Source organism: Polypterus senegalus, chromosome 3 (assembly GCF_016835505.1).
Source record: "Polypterus senegalus isolate Bchr_013 chromosome 3, ASM1683550v1, whole genome shotgun sequence".
NCBI lineage: Eukaryota > Metazoa > Chordata > Cladistia > Polypteriformes > Polypteridae > Polypterus > Polypterus senegalus.
In genome coordinates this window covers 275,917,412-275,931,458 of record NC_053156.1, presented here as the reverse complement: position 1 = coordinate 275,931,458, position 14,047 = coordinate 275,917,412, and positions in this window count along the sequence as shown.

The following is a 14,047-nucleotide window of genomic DNA, read 5'->3' as shown; positions in this document are numbered from 1 at the left end:
TTTGTTTTAAACGATTACTCCACCCAAACACATTTTCTTTATCTGTTACATATCATGTTTTGTTTCTAGCAATGAGTGAGAAAAAAATCTTAATTTTTTGTGTTTTTATGTAGAATGGAGCTTTTAAATTTAAGACCCACCTCTCCCCTCGCTCACTAGTCATTAATTCAAAATGGTACATTGGTGCTTGTGACTTTTTAATGCCACTGACCTTCTGTTTGTTGGATTGTGCATACAAGGCACACGGTGTATTCCACCTGATGAAGATGATGATGATTTCACATGCTTCTCATTGACAACGCTTTGCAATGTTGATGCGCTGTGAAGCAGAAAGTTAACCAATAATATTGGAAATGACTGGTGAGGTGAGTCTTCTGTTTAAAAGCTCAATTTGGTTTGAACATGCTCTGTAGCCATTCATGAATTCATTTTCAATAAGTGGTTTATTTAACAATATTTTAGCAAAAATAAATGTGTTTGGGATGTTGTAAGCATATGACTGGATATTTGGCATATGAATTTTGACACAAGTAAATGGAGATTTTTTTTCCAAGGACTTTTGGTTATTGTTTGCTGTGCTGGTCCCAACTGACGCCAGTTGTGTCAGGAACTTTGATCTGTCGCTTTTCCATAACAACATAACATTTATTTTTGTTAAGACTTGTTACAAAGAAACGGCTTTTCCTTAAACTGTAAATTGTTAGTAAAGGTGTGTGTGTAGAGAAAGGGTCACATTCATGGGGCAGTGCTAAAGAAACAGTGTGAGAAGTCTGTTAAAAAAAGAGCTGACCATCGTCAATAGCTGCGTTACGGCTCTTAACGTGCACTGTGACCCCTGTGTCGCTAGAACTCTTTATAGGTTTGGGGCTTTTGAACTTCAGTCGTGAAGCGTTTTTATCAAAGCAGCACTTCTTCCAGGCAAGTAATATTTTAAATTTCTTAATGACACTTTGATCAGGCAACACCGGAGCAAAAGATCAGCTTGTTCTTCTGCAGTATTCTGATTGACTGCTGTTTAGATTGGTTTTTGGGTGATTTGGAGCAAAGGTCTGGAAGTGCCATCTTTGTGCACAAATTTATAAAGTACCCCTTTAGTGTTCATAGGTGTCTTAACATTCATGTTGCTGTACTCGGAGCAAATCTTCTTCTATAAATCACCTGTAGCTCACAAACGGTTTGACCTATTGACTTGAAATTTGGTTCACATATACTACGTGACGTCTACTATCAGCTTTCACGGCGATGATTTTAATTACTCTCTTTATTTTTACTTTATTTTATTGTAGAATCAACTCTTGGCAGCGCGCAGAAGGGCAGCGCATGCATATGGGCGTCGTTCTCATTCCCTACCACAACAACATTTATTTATATAGCACAATTTCATACAAATAATGTAGCTCAAAGTGCTTTACATAATGAAGAAAAGAGAAATAAAAGACAAAGTAAGAATTAGAATAAGACAACACTAATTAACATAGAATAAGAGTAAGGTCCGATGGCATAAAAAACAAAAAAAAGACTCCAGACGGCTGGAGAGAAAAAATAAAATCTGCAGGGATTTGAGGCCAGTCCCCTCTGAGCATTCTACCTCACATAAATGAAACAGTCCTCTTTGTATTTAGGGTTCTCTTGGAAGGACTTGATGATGATGATGATGGACATTCCCTACCAACTTTGCTAATCATTCTTGAGGCAGATTGAAGACTTAAGTGTCAGCTTAAGTGAAAAATTATGGAAAACGTACTAAGCAATTGTAACACAAAAACTTAATCAGTTTTAACGAGAAAAGATGCCGACAAAAGAAGAGAAGCAGTGGGCTGCTAGGGTGAAGAAAAGAAGAGCTGCTCAGCAAGTGCATCAACCTCTGAGGACATAAATGCTAAACGTACAGAGAAAGAAAGGATGAAAACTAGGAATGCTCAAGTCAAGTGTATTCACGGCACGTTATCGTGTAGTGCGCCGTTACTGGTAGTTATATAAATAGTATAATATTCTATATTAAAATGTGAATTCATTCAAATATATTTAATTGTAGATTTAAAAATTTGGGGGCTCTGTTAATGTTCCTGTCTCAGGTACACCCAACTTGATCATTAACGCCGTTGCTCCAAGGTAAGATTTTAACAAAAAATGAATGATAGTAAAACATAAACTAGAAGAAATACATTGATAGGAACAAAAAAAGATGGACCCCAAACCCCCACCGAAGCTCAGTGGTAGATGAATCTGGTTCTAGAGAGGCACTGTGACCTGGTAATTGTCCTGTTGTCACTTCCTTCAAGCAGACCCCATTCTACCACTTACCCTGGAGGGCCGCACTGCCTGCAGGTTTTTGTTTCAACCCGGCTGGTTCATTTGAAACCAATCCTTGCCAAAAGCAGACCGTACTTAATCGCATGGCTTGTTGGTTTTTAACTCTGTTAAGTCAGTTCATTCTTGTAGATTTTTTCCTTTCAAATGATATGTTGTAGAGATACACGGCACATCAGGAACCGTATTGTTATCAGTCGATGATCATTAAAAATGACGACATTAGCACAGATCATATGTGTACAGTTTAACCAGTATTGATGACCGATATACTTCAGGCTTGCCAAATTTGTCCGTTCTCAGAATATTTTTAATAATTTTTTTCATTGTTCAATGAGGCAGCCATAAACTGCAGAAAAACACACATGCAAGCACACCTCCTTGCTCTCTCAGCCAAAAAAAACCCCACCAATTTTCATAGTTTAGATTTTGCACGTGGTTCACTTGATGGACAACTGTCATTAGTAAAGCCGTGTGCTCGTATTTTTCTTTGAAGAAGGAAGACAGCAGAGCTGCTGTCTGGTGTGCCTGCAAGTAATGATCATGGGAGGAGGCTGCAGAATTAAATCATTCAGTGCCAAAAATCGAGACTGTTATTTTAAAAAATGAGTTCATCAAGAACACGGGGACACAGTTGGAAACTTGTTAAGGGGAAATTTTGCACAAACCTTAGGACGTTTTTCTTTACACAAAGAACGAAAAACACTTGGAATAAGCGACCAAGTAGTGTGGTAGACAGTAAGACGTTAGGGACTTTCAAAACTCGACTTGAGGTTTTTTTGGAAGAAATAAGTGGACAGGACTGGCGAGCTTTGTTGTGCTGAATGGCCTTTTCTCATCTAGAATGTTCTAATGTTCTAAAATGTGAAGAACCACCATACATGGATCTTCTAGCAGCTCATGCTACCAAAACAAAACTTGAGTCACATGCTACCAGGCCTACAAGCGGTAGCCTCATACAGCAAACCATTCAAAACGTGAAGACATTTTCACAAGACCACGCCAGAGCTAAAGGCATAACTACTAAAATAATGGAAATGATTGCCCTTGATGACCAACTTTGTTTCCCTAGTGGAGGACGAGGGACTGCTGCACCGTTTAGAACCTCAGTACATTCTTCAAACAGTCGATAGTTTGCAGACGTCTTACTGCCTGCATTATATGACATGATTGCTATGGGTGTCCATGATACAATATCACCAGCATTACCTTCTCTACAGATAAGTGGAGCTCGGACATCACCCCCATGAGCACGTGGAGCCTAACGGCACACTGGATAGACGAGAAGTTTGAGGCAAAGAGCATCGCGTTGCATGCTAATGAGTTATCCGGTTCTCATTCTGTAACTTTCGTTGCACAAGCTTTCAATTCAATGTCAGCAAAGTGGAACATTTCAAAAATTAACGTGCTTCGTGACAGCGCTGCCATTACGCCAAAAGCTATGGAAGAAGGTGGCATTAAAAGTTTAGGCCTCGTGGCTCACACTTCTGTAAATGAATGCTCTGAGCCAGAGAAGCATCTCTAACTGCCATTGGGAAGCAAATAGTTAAAACACTCGCGGCTCGCCAGAACAAGAGCAAGACGACCCGACTCACTGACCCGACACACAGTGTGTGTTATACACTGAATAAGAGCTTCCTGTGGAGGACTTGTGGAAAACATGATTACTGGAACCATTTGAGCAGCTTATTAAAGGAATACATTTGCATTCTTCTACAATTTAGGATGTCCTTACGTCTGTTGCCAAGCTGGCATTTAAGCGCTCCAAGTGTGGCAGGAGATCAGATGGCAAAAAACACTTAAGTGGAGCATTCACCGAGCCAGTGTACCAGCGATTTACTGTCCTTGAACCACATTACAAAGATCTTTTTTTCTTTTTTTGGAGCATTGAAAACGAGATGTCAGCTGTGAAGGAGATACAGAGAGCAACAGCCAACCATAAGAGAGAAGGATTTGCCCTCGGAGATAGATTTGTGGATGCAAAACCACATTTAACTCCTGCTGAGGTAAAATAACTGAATCATAAAATTAATCATAATAATCATTAATAATTAGGTTGACCAGAGATCACAAATTAAAAAACCTCAAAACATTTATTTCAATTTTTTTTTGTAACCCACAAATCATATACTGCAACCAGGGCCATTTCTGAGCATAGGCTGCCTAGGTAGATAGAGCTTTGTGTGTCCCAGAGGGCAATTTGGCTTTTTACAGAATCTTCTAGAAAAATAAACAAAAAAAAAAAACACGTACAAACACCAGAAAGCTGAAAGTCCTCAGTTAAAGGCGAGAAACTGGAAAGGGAGGAGTCTGTCAGAGGCGGGCATTAAAGGCAAGTAACTGGAAGGGGAGGAGTCTGTCAGAGGTGGGCTTTATAGGTTATTAATCGGAAGAGGAGGAGTCTGTCAGGGGTGGGCTTTATAGGCGAGAAACCAGAAGGGGAGGAGTCTTTATAGGTGAGAAATCGGAAGAGGAGGAGTTTGTCAGAGGTGTTCTTTATAGTTGAGAGACCAGAAGGGGAGGAGTCTGTCAGAGGTGGGCTTTATAGGTGAGAAATCAGAAGAGGAGGAGTCTGTCGCCCTCACTGGCCATCTTCTTGATACTGTGGAGGGAACAAAGGAGGAGAAGGTTAGCCCAGGCACCACGTCTCGGCCTGGGCCCGGAGTGTGACTCACAGACATGCAAGAGTGACAATGCATACAGGTAAGAAACACAACCAGCGCCATTTTAAGCCATTCTTCTATGTCTGCTGTGTTGAAATACATTTTTTTACCATGAAGGATGACCAATCAGGAGGGAATGAAATGTCATAATGAGCAGGATGCAATCAGAGAATAGCTACGTAATAGGCTTATGCAAATCCGAGCACACGCAGAGTCTTTATTCAAAAGTCTCCATTTTCACCCTTCCACGTTGGAACACCAATGCTGTGTTTTCTGAAATCTCAGTCTCTAGAGAGCGTTTTCAAAAATCTCTATTTTCTGGCATTAAACTGGGGGGGGGGGGGGGGGTGATGTGGACAAAATGCAAAACCAAAGACTAATGTGCGCATTTCAAATGAAGTTGTACTTGGATAGATATCACCTTCATTTCAAAATGGGAACAAAAAAAAGCCTCAGTGTGTCTTTTACGGGTTATCAGCGTGTTTGTGTAATCCAGTACTATGGACACACAGCAGGCATTTCTTAAACTTCATCAAATAAACATTTTAAAATCTAAAATGAAGATTGAAAAGGTTCTGTTAGAATAAAAACTAATTAAGGTAAGTGAGCAAAAATAAAAACTAAAATTGTATTAGTGAAAACTAAGGCTAAAATGAGTTGTATAGAAACAAAAAGTCGAAGTATAATAATCTTTTTTTGGCACTACTGTATAGCCTTCTGATCCGCATGGGTTTCACTTTCCCTGTTTTTCTACAACGTCAAGAGACAAACCGCTTGTGTCCTCCTGTGTGTGCCCAGCTGACTGCCCATTTGCTGCTTTTAAAATGACTCGGCAAAACTCTGCCATTGCAGGAATCAGCAGCTGCCTGAAGGTGGCAGTAAAGGCAAATGGACAAGTCTACTGCTTCATTTAGCACAAGGGCGACCGGTGCAGTCTGGGCTCGTAGTAACAGCTTAGAGCACAGCGAGATCTTGAAGTGTAAAAATCAAACTCGGTAATTCAGGGCAAAGAAAACAAAATAGTACAGCAACACCACTGAGCCTCTGAAACCATCTGCACGTGACTGAGGTGTCTGGGAGGATTCTCAGGTATTCCATTTGTAGAAAGTCACTTTGGTCCTAACAGCTCAATGGTTGTGGAAGTCCAGAGGATACCAGCCTCCCATTTTGTCTTGCATGTAAAAACGTCTACGTGTGGAGGTGTGTCTGTCTGCCTGTCCGGCCCGGAAGTGAGAAGCTACTACAGCATGAAGCTCAGAGAGTCGGCAAGGTGGCCCCAAGTTAACGAGTCAGAAGAAGAAAGCGACTCTGTTGTCAAAGTATAACCACCGAGAAAAAAGAGAAACTCTTACAAAAGCGATGCGAGCAGGGCGGCAAAACGGTATCCCTTTAACTTCTCCTCCCGCCGCTAATACACAAGCGAGGTGAGAACATCGGCAAAACGACTCCTCCTAGGAGAGACGCCCAGAGTTGCTCCTTCCAATTACCTGACATCTCTACATTTCAGTTTTTTTTTCCCTGACGATTTTAATAGTTTCTAGAGGCCGGGCTTTTTACAGCACGGGCTTACACAGCTAGTATATATGGTATTTATAAAAAAAATCTTGGAAGGAGACGAGACGTGATTTTCTCGGAGACACTTTAACGTCCCACGAGACTAAGAGTAGGACAGCTGCTGTATAGGCTTTAAATGTTCGAAGCGCCATGCGAGATGTAGATCACGCGGCACGGCAGCACCAGCAAACCAGCAGCTGATCGAGCAAAGAGGAGGTAAAAAATAATGTAATTGTTTCCCATTGTATTACCATTCAAGAGGGGATTTCAGAGGAGTGACAGCATCCCCTTAGCATGCGTTCAGCCCCCTCTTCACAACATGAGCGCCCGAGACATGAAATGGCTGGCGCATTGCACACCTGGTTTGTTGCCGAGCAAAGCCCCCTAGTTTATATATATATATATATATATATATATATATATATTTATAATTGTCACACGATAAGTCAAACACGTGTAAAGGGTTGAGGCATATATTTGGGGGCTCACACAGTCTTCCACCTGCTAGGCAATAGTACCCTGACTGCTGTTCGATACCAGGATGAACTCCTCAGAGCAGAGCCATTGTCACCTTATGCTGGCACAGTGGGCCCTGGCTTCCTCCTGGTGCAGGACAATACCCAGCCTCATGTGGCCGCAGAGTGCGTATTCAGTTCAAGGATGAGAAGCACATTGATGCCATTGACTGGCCCACACGTCCCCCAGCTCTCCTTGTGTAACGGCCCGTCTCCTAGTGTCTCCTCCATGCTCTTGAGACTTTATTGGGATGACAACATATGAATGGGCCATCTTGGAGGAGATGGACTACCCATGCAACCTGAATTGGCAGGTACCACCTTGTGCTAGCAGGAGTGACAAGGACACCAGCAAAACACAAAACTAGAGAAGAATCAGTAAGGAAGGATAAGGAGAGAGCAGCAAACTGTGGCCACCACCTGCAAAGCCATTCCCTCTTTGGGGTTCGTCTTGCTGACGCCTCTCCATTTGCACCAAACAGGTGAAGTGGACTCACAATCACACTTCACTCTAACTGGGCAGACTGACACTCCTGACCAGTCCCTAACTGACGTTGTGTTAGACGGAGATGATAAAGTGTGTCCTTAATGTCACTCTCTTGTCACTCATCAACAGCACTGATTCTCATTTAGCTAATAAGCTGACATTTGGCCGCCGTATGACAGGACGTATCTGCTCAGAAGGTACATTATGGTCTATCAAAATTTAGGGGTGAAGAACCTCCCACAATAGAAAATCTAAATGTCAAAATGCTGTGACCGATTTGATTAAAGTTTGGTTTTGTTAAAGAAAAAAAGAAAGTTAATTGACATGAGTTTTTCTATTTGTTGACATTTGTCATTAATATTCTGTCACACCACGTCCTCTGTTTTGCCACAGAGCTGACCGCGATCACGCAGAGAAGTCGAGTGTGCCAGTTTATACAAAGGCTGTCTGCAGAAGTGAAGCGAGAGGAGGAAGGCTACTCATTTAAAATAACCGTCTCGATCCACTGGACTAACTACCTTCATATTTTAAACACTTCAATCATGTCTCCTCTTAATCTTCTTTTGCTTAAACTATAAAGGCTCAGCTCTTTTAATCTTTCTTCATAACTCATCCCCTGTAGCCCTGTGATCAGCCTAGTCGCTCTTCTCTGGACCTTTTCTTGTGCTGCTATGTCCTCCTGGTAGACTGAAGACCAAAACTGCACCCAGTACTCCAGATGAGGCCTCACCAGTGAGTTATAAAGCTTGAGCAGAACCTCCTGTGACTTGTACTCCACACATCAAGGCGCTATATGACCTGACACTCTGTTAGCCTTCTTAATGGCTTCTGAACACTGATGGAAAGTCGATACCTTAGAGTCCTCTGCGCCTACTAAATCATTTTAATTTGTACTTTTATTTTACATACGTTCCATTGTGAATTCAAACCTCACATTTTTCCTTCCTATGTGTAATTCTTTACATTTACTGACATTAAATTTCATCTGCCCAAGCCTGTATGCTATCCAAGTCCTTCTGTAATGATATAACGGATTCCAAATTATCTGCTAATCCACCTATCTTGGTATCACCTGCAAACTTAACCAGCTTGTTACTTCTATTCCTATCTAAATCATTTATAAATATTAAAAATAGCAGCGGCCCTCACACTGACCCCTGCTGGTCACCACTCTCAACATCAGTCAGTTCTGATGAGGTTCCTTACACCATCGCCCTCTGTACCTGAGCCCATTCTGTACCCATCTACACACCACACCCTGAACTCCCACTTCTTTTAGTTTGATGCCCACCCTCTCATGTGGCTCCTTATCAATTGCTTTCTGGACGTCCAGACCAATAATCTCATAAGCTCCACTTTGATCGTATCCTGTTGTTGCCTCCTCATTGAATTCCAGCATGTCAGTAAAACACGACCTCACTCTTCTGAACCCAAGCTGACTGTTCAGTTAAACTCCTGTCCTTGCCAGGTGTTGCCCAATCTTATCCTTAATAATTCCTTTCTCATTATGTGGCATATTCAACAGTAAGCAGTTCAAGTGAACTAATAATATTACTCCCCATCTTAAAAAAAAAAAAAAAATACAAATATTGTATACAGCGTAAGGGAAAATCAAGACCATGAATGTGGTTTGGGGTGCCACCCTGGTAATGTCGTATAGCTGAATTACTGTAAACAAAAGGAAACGCGTAACAATTGCAGAACATCTTCATAGATGCAGGCTCAGAACAGAACTGACTCAAGATGGCGGAGCCTTCAGGTTTAAGTCCTGACAGGAAGATGCGGGTTCAGGTGGGCAGACACCAGAAGTGATGACAGCAGTGGTACAGAGGGAGGAAAAGTAAAGGCATGGGCACACAGCGCCAACCCCTGGAGTGACAGGGAATTAGCATCAGTAGAGCCGTTGTGCTGTGCCCTCTGCGCTCATACGTGACAACAGAATAAACCTTAAGTTCCGTAGACGCGTCTGATTCACTCTCACTGAAGCCCACTGAGTTAGTCGGGTGAAGCCCAGCTCATGTAAGTGCTGCATGTGCCCATATCTCCAAACTGGTCAGCCATCTGCCTTCTGTTTTGCTTTCCCAGTTTGGGGTCACACAGCTGAGACAAATCAGGACATAAACGTTTATCAGCGGTCCGAAGGCTGACATGTCTGATTGGCTCGGCTCAGAATAATAAAATGTGCACCAGGGTAAAGTTCCTTTTTTATGCTTCTGAGTCATGTGGTGATACAAGGTAATCAGATTGATTAGAGATTCCACAGAAGTGTAACCCTGTTAGACATTAAATAAATAAAGCCTGAGTGTTCATCCTTTAAAAAGTTCTTTTATACATGCGGGACTTGCAAAAGTCACGTGAAAAGTTTACCACGTGTGAAGTCATCAGTCACTAGAGGTCATTGACCGGTGAGCCCCTCTGTGGTGCAGAACATTGTGAAGAAGAAGAAGGCCAGACCCCTGAAGCAATCCTTAATGCTTCTTTATATTCTTTTTATATACAAACACCACATACATTTATATATATTTATACATTTGGGGGCATCTCACAAGTCATGTAGTCCAAAGCAGGGGTCCCCAACTCCAGTCCTGGAGGACCACCATGGCTGCAGGTTTTCATTCTAGCCCTTTTGTTTAATGAGTGCCCTGTTTGTGCTGCTAATTAACTTCTTGTCAATTCATTTTAGTTGACTTGTTCTTTAAGATTTGCCCCCCTAATTTTCTTCATTTCTTTCCTTAAACTAAAATGAAATGTGAAGTGAGTGAGCCAACAGAAGACCAACTAAGTCAGGGCCTCAAACTCACACCAATTTCACTCCAATCAGTTGCTCCATTAGGCGTTGATTCTTGTTGTTAAATAAATCCGTTCTTTAATTCCATGGCTTGTTGCTGCTCTAATTGTGTCATAGCAGACATGTCCGAAATTGCTGATTTTCTCTTTTCTAAGAGCTCTGTGAAAATGTTTTCAGGACCTGAGCACATCAGCATTGCTAAGACCTTCACCTTTCATTATTGTCAGATATTGTATGATGGACACCAGTTGTTTTGGCTCATCTTGTATCTCATTACTGTTTGGCTGCTAATTAAGGAAAAAGAAACAATTGAGGGGTCTGAGTCTTCAAGAGCAAGTCAATTAAAATGAATTCAAAAGAAGTTAATTAGCAGCAAAAACAGGTCACTGATTAAGAAAAGGATTAGAATGAAAACCAGCAGCCACTGCGGACCTCCAGGACTGGAGTTGGTGACCCCTGGTCCAAAGCACTCTTATTACCCAAAATACCCTTCCACGGGTCTTTTCATACGACACTGTAAGACTTTTGCTTTTCTTTCTCTTTTCTTCTTTGCCTCCACCCCAGGTGAGCTTTGTCTTCCTCAATGGGGGGCTCCTTCTTAAGCCGGACCCTTGAGCATTTCTGGGAAGAACATCTGATGAGAAGACTCCTACTGGCCGCTCCATCTAGTGGACTGAGTAGAGCGACTGGACAGCTGAAAGACCACCTATGGTGGGGCTAAGAGGTGAGTTTTCTTTTTTTTTTTTAAGGATAACATTACCCCTCTTGACTATTCTGGTCAATTAGTGGTGATGCCATCTTAGATCATCCTGACAGCAGCAGGGCAGCGGCCACCCCCTGGCAACACTCTGGCAGCAATGGAGCAACAACGACCACCTGGAAGTTCTCTGGTGATGAGGCGGGCAGCAGCTTGGCAGAATAAAGCAAACCTGTGACAAGTAGGGTGCTGGCTGATGGATTAAAAGATATGGCAGCAGGAACTGGTGGTCCAGTTAAACATACGTACACTGACGATAAAAGTGTTCACCCCTTTGAAAATGTTCACATTTTATTTTTATACAGCATTGAATTCCTGAGGATTTGAATTGTCCTTTTTGACACTGATCACTGAAAAAAGACTCCTCACTGTCAAAGTGGACCAAATTAATTACAGATATGAAACACAGTAATATATATATATATATATATATATATAAATAATCCACACTTCTATTAAGTTAAAAAGTGTACTAAAAAGTAAAATATAAATCTCTCATACATCACTCGTAAAATAAAAGGCATGAGAGACTTATTTTTTACTTTTTAGTACACCCTTTAACTTAATATAAGCATGGTTTTTAAAAAGTATTTTTTTTTATTTATATATATATATATATTATTTTCAACTTTTTAGTCTTGGGTTTGTTTTAGTATAATTTTGTAATCAATATTTGAACACTTCCTTTAATATTAGCGCCATCAACTGGTGAAATCTTGAACTGTTCTTCATATGAAAATGTCATTTCTTAATTAACATGAATTAATTGTTCAATTAGTGAAACTGATTATTGATTCACGTATTGTCATCGGAAGTGAGTAAGTCTGCAAAACTTCAAGTCATTTGGACAATAGGAAGTGGGTTAAATATCGATCACAAGATTTGTACCAGGCAACAAACAGGTGAAGGTAAAAGAAGTGTGGTAATGATAATAATGAATCCTATTAGTGCATTACTCATGTAAAAAACAGTGGCCATGTTAAAATATAAAATGCCAGTAAGGGTGCCCTGCTGTAACGATAACGTGCAGTGAATACCCTTGACTTACAGTTTCCTCCTCTTTCTCTGTATTTTATCACTCATTTGCTCCGATGTTAATGCCTTTGCTGCTTCCTGAGCCGCTCTTCTGTTCTCCACCCTAGCGGCCCGCGGCTTCTCTTCTTTTGTTGGCATCTTTTCGTGTTAAAACTGATTAAGTCAGTGTTTGTGTTGCAATTACTTAGTACGTTTTACTTACTTTTTCACTTAAGCTGGCACTTAAGTCTTCAATCTGCCTCAAGAGTGATTTAAGATATGAAGAGGTAGGGGAAGTGATGGCAAAGGTGGTAGGGATGAGAAAGGCTCCCGTACAAATGTGCCACACGGCCGCCCTGCTGGCCGCTACTGAGAGTTGATTCTACAATAAAATAAAATAAAAATAAAAAGAGGAATATCCTTGGAGGTCAATCGTCGCCCCGAAAGCGGACAGTAGATGTCATGTAGTATATGTGTGCCAAATTTCAGGTCAATAATTCAAATGGTTTGCGAGCTACCAGTGATTTAAAATCCCGGACAGACAGACGGACAGCCATGGCAGTGTATTATATATAAAGATAAACAGAAAACGTTTCCAGAAATCCAGAGCCGACAACACCTTGAGGCGGACTCACTAGACTGGCCGACTGCTGCTTTCCACTTTCTCTGCTCTCTTGAACGCATTGTGTGATTGGCATGAAGGAACTGCAAGTAATGGAGGACGGCTGGCTGCCTGTGGAGGAGGTTAATCCCGTTTATCCCACACAGATTGCAGCTTCTCTCTATAATGTAATGTCAGGTGATGGTGTCCTGGATCCATTATGGCTCCCCCTTCGTAGGAGTGGCTCGTGTTTCACTTGCCTGCGCCTGGAGGAGTAGAAGAGCCTGAGCAGCCCGAGGTCATTCCCAAAGGGTTTGTTTTCACTTAGAAACATCAGGATTCTCCTCAGGCAGAGGCTCGGCAGGCAGAGAAGGTCCGTCGGTGCGGCTGTGCCAACTTCAGAATGGGCAACATGCGGACCCCTCGGGAGACTCCCCGCTAAACTGCACCAGTTGACAGCGGCTCTTTGACAGTTCAACTCGATTTCAGGTTATTTGTGTGAGTGCAGGCTCGGAGCGCTGGGGCGCAGGAGTTCACAAGTGGATCAAAGCGCAGACTTGTCACATAATGGATACACGTAATGACGCAGCTTTGTTTAAAGAGGGAGGAACACATAAAGTAGTGTGAAAATCATTAACATAAATGGAAACTAACAATATCTGTCCATTAATTCATTGTTGAGCTACGGCCAGTTGACATCGGGGGAGAGGACAACAAAGACTCCACTCGGCAGCATCTCTGGAGGAAATAAACCGCTGGGTGGTCCGCAGTCAGTTAGGACAGTGGGAGTCAAAGGCAAAGTGAGACAAGGTCACAGTCCTGGGGACGCATTCATAAAGCTTGTGCGTATTGTCACACACGTGCGCATGGGAGGCAGCTACAGGATCCGAATGAGAGAAGTGCCATGCCAGACCAGGGGGTGGCGGAGTGCACTAACTCTCATTCTCACTGCTCTGCAGACCAGTTACAGGAATCCCTGATGACATCACTTTCAATTTTCCACCCCTGCTGATGATGTCACTTCCGGCTTCCAGCCCCACTAATGGCATCACTTCCAGTCCCAGCACCACTGATGATGTCACTTCCGCCCCACTCATGACGCAACTTCCATTTCCAGCATCAATGACATCACTTCTGGTTGCGGTCCTACAGATGACATCACTTCCTCCGGTCTACTTTTAAAGCCTCCATCTTTATGCCAACAAGGCAGTTCAGTTGTGGACTCAAAGCTGCACAACTCTGTACTTAAAAATCTATCCACTGCAGCCAGAAACAATATACGGGTGGCTGCCCCAGACCTCTTTAATGTGTGTTTTTTGTCGTGCGTATGACTCTATGCAACTTCTTGTGCAAATGTT